Raw genomic sequence first — 3,184 nt, forward strand, 5'->3', positions numbered from 1 at the left:
TCATACAAAGGCCTCATATACATCATAATGGGCCTCATCATAAGGGCCTCATGTACACATTGGGCCTCACACATGGGCCACATATACATCACATTAGGCCTCACACAAGGGCCACATGTACATCACAATGGGCCTCATCACATGGGCTTTATATACATCACATTGGGCCTCGTCATATGGGCCTTATATATATCATATGGACATTAAGGGGCAGCCCATGATTTGGTAAAAATGGATGATCACCATGCGTAGGAAATACATCAAGGTGGGCTTCACAGGTTAGCCTTATGGTCCAGAAAAAAATGATGGACAGTGTACTTACAATACACACATCAAGGTGGGCCTTATGCATCACAAAATGGGCCCCACCAGTTGGATATACAACGCATACATTATGGTGGATCCCACTGTCCAGTAGGCTGGACGGTGTGGAATAAAATACATAAATCATGGTGGGGTCCACGTCTCATGTGGACGGCTTAGATAAAACACGCACATCATGCGGGGTCCATGGACGTACGGTGTGGATATACAACACGTGCATCAATATGGGCCGCATCGTCCAGGGATGGATGTTGCAGATACAACACATATCTCAAGGTGGGCCCCACTCCCACACGTGCAGCACGTGTAGGGTGGGTCCCACGTCTAGAAAATGGACGGACGGTATGAATAAAACACATATATTGTGGTGGAGTCCCACCGTCCAATAGCTGGACGGTGAGGATGAAACCCATAGACCAAGGTGGGTCCACACGTGTGGCCCACCATAACTTTGGATAAAGTTGATATTTATGTTGTCTCTCATCCATCCAGGCACGCTGGATGTCCAGCGAATGGACGGCCTGGATGGAACACGTACAGCATGGTGGGTCCACATCCAGGGGCTGGACGAACGGCCTGGATAAACACTTGCATTTGGTGGGTCCCACACCATGATTTGGATCAGCTGATATTTGTATTTTCCTCCATCCGGGCTGGAATGAAAATGGGTAGCAAGTGGGCTCCATCAACTCCAGCCCATCTGGAATTTTGCTCGATGTCCAAAAAGAATCTGGATAGTCTGGATTTTTACCGAAGACATCTGGTGGGCCACACACATCATCGTCATCACCATAGAGAGAGAGAGAGAGATGTGATGGAGGGGCCCCACCACTATGGGTCCCTCAATACATGCATCATACATCATACATTCATTAAGATGGGTCCCATGCTTGGGTGGGCCATCAAATCAGTAAATCAAGGTGGGGATGTCATCCCCTCTACAAATGAAGGGTCTAGATGACCCATCAATAGCATGGATTTAAATAAAACATCATGATGGGGTACATGGAGATTGACCCCATCATGGATCATGCACGCAATAAGGATGGGCCATTGGCCACATCCAAATGGTCAAGTAGGATCTCCACCATTATTGGTGGTTCCTACATGCTCCCATGCAATAAAAGACAAAGATTTATGAAAGAAAAAGGGAAATCTAGTCCTAAACATGCACCCACCTTCGATCTTCAACTTCTTCTTCCACCACTAGGTTCTAATGCTCTAAGGGAAGAGATTTCTATGGTTGAGATGACTTTTTTATGGTTGGATATGGGGAACTAAAGGTCAAAGAGGGCTGGAAATGGAGGGGCTGCCATGGACGTCCAAGCTTTCCCTTGCTAGGAAATGAGGAAGAAAGAGGGAGGGAGAGAGATAAAAGAAAGAGATAGCTAGCTCTTTGTGGACATACCAAATCTGACACCATAGATTCTACCATCTACGGTAATGACATATTCTCCTCATGACAAGGATGGGCCTAGGGACAAGGAGTGGGCTTCCTCGCCCGTTCCGACACGTAGCAAACTGGGCTTCCCAACGGGCCTGATATGCACAAGGCGGGCTCTATGACCTTGGACAAGTCTATAAGGCATGATGGAAAAGACCAGCAATAATGGGGGCCCAACGGTTTGGGGTCAGCCCAATAAGGTGAGATGGATCATACTAATAATAGCAGGGGCCCATCAATTTGGGTTAACCCACTAAGAAAAGATGAGAATGGGCCTAAAAACGGGCCCTATGGAGGATCACAATGTGGACATCTAACCACCATTGCTCCTACAATGTGGACATTTAATCATCATTGCTCCCAAGGCTAGGCCCATTTAGAATCTATCCTATGATGAGGGCCCATAGGCCTTATTCTAACTAGGAGATGGTTGGGCATCATAGACATTATCATATACATCATAGTGGAATCACAAATCACAATTGGGCCTCATCACATAGGCCTCATATGCACCACAATGGGCCTCACACAAGGGCCTCATATACATCACATTGGGCCTCACATTCATCACATTGGGCCTCATACAAAGGCCTCATATACATCATAATGGGCCTCATCATAAGGGCCTCATGTACACATTGGGCCTCACACATGGGCCACATATACATCACATTAGGCCTCACACAAGGGCCACATGTACATCACATTGGGCCTCATCACATGGGCTTTATATACATCACATTGGGCCTCGTCATATGGGCCTTATATACATCATAGTGGGCCTTAAGGGGCAACCCATGATTTGGTAAAAATGGATGATCAACATGCGTAAGAAATGATTAGTTGTAAGGTAATAATGGATTTGTAAGAACATGGGGAAGAGAGGCCATCATTACCTAGCAAGCATGGGGTGATGACATCACCCTTATGATAGCCTAGGGAATGGTGCCATTTGGGATAGGTGGGTCCCGCAACGTGCGGTCCACGATCATAATAATACGCGGGCCATATCTTATGATCTAAGCTTCGCATTGACGCAAGAGACACGGCGACAATGCGGTCATAATGATATAGGTCTCGGGTTGAGTCGACTTGGGTTTACAAAATGTGACTTAAGGTCGTGAGCAAATACTAACTACAGGTCGCGGGTCGCCAGTCGCCGGAATTCGATCGGAAAGACCGCAGGATCCTACGGAACGGAATGGTACTAGGACACAGGCCTGATAGTATGTGTTTTATCCATGCCGTCCATTCATTTTTAAAGATCATTTTAGGGCTTTGATTCCAAAAATGAAGCATATGTAAAACTCATGTGGATTAGGTCTTTTTTATCTCTCTCTCTCTCTCTCTCTCTCTCTCTCTCTCTCTCTCTCTCTCTCTCTCTCTCTCTCTCTCTCTCTCTCTCTTTGTGGGGGG

The sequence above is a fragment of the Magnolia sinica genome, chromosome 4 (genome assembly GCF_029962835.1).
Source record: "Magnolia sinica isolate HGM2019 chromosome 4, MsV1, whole genome shotgun sequence".
Classification (NCBI taxonomy): Eukaryota; Viridiplantae; Streptophyta; class Magnoliopsida; order Magnoliales; family Magnoliaceae; genus Magnolia; species Magnolia sinica.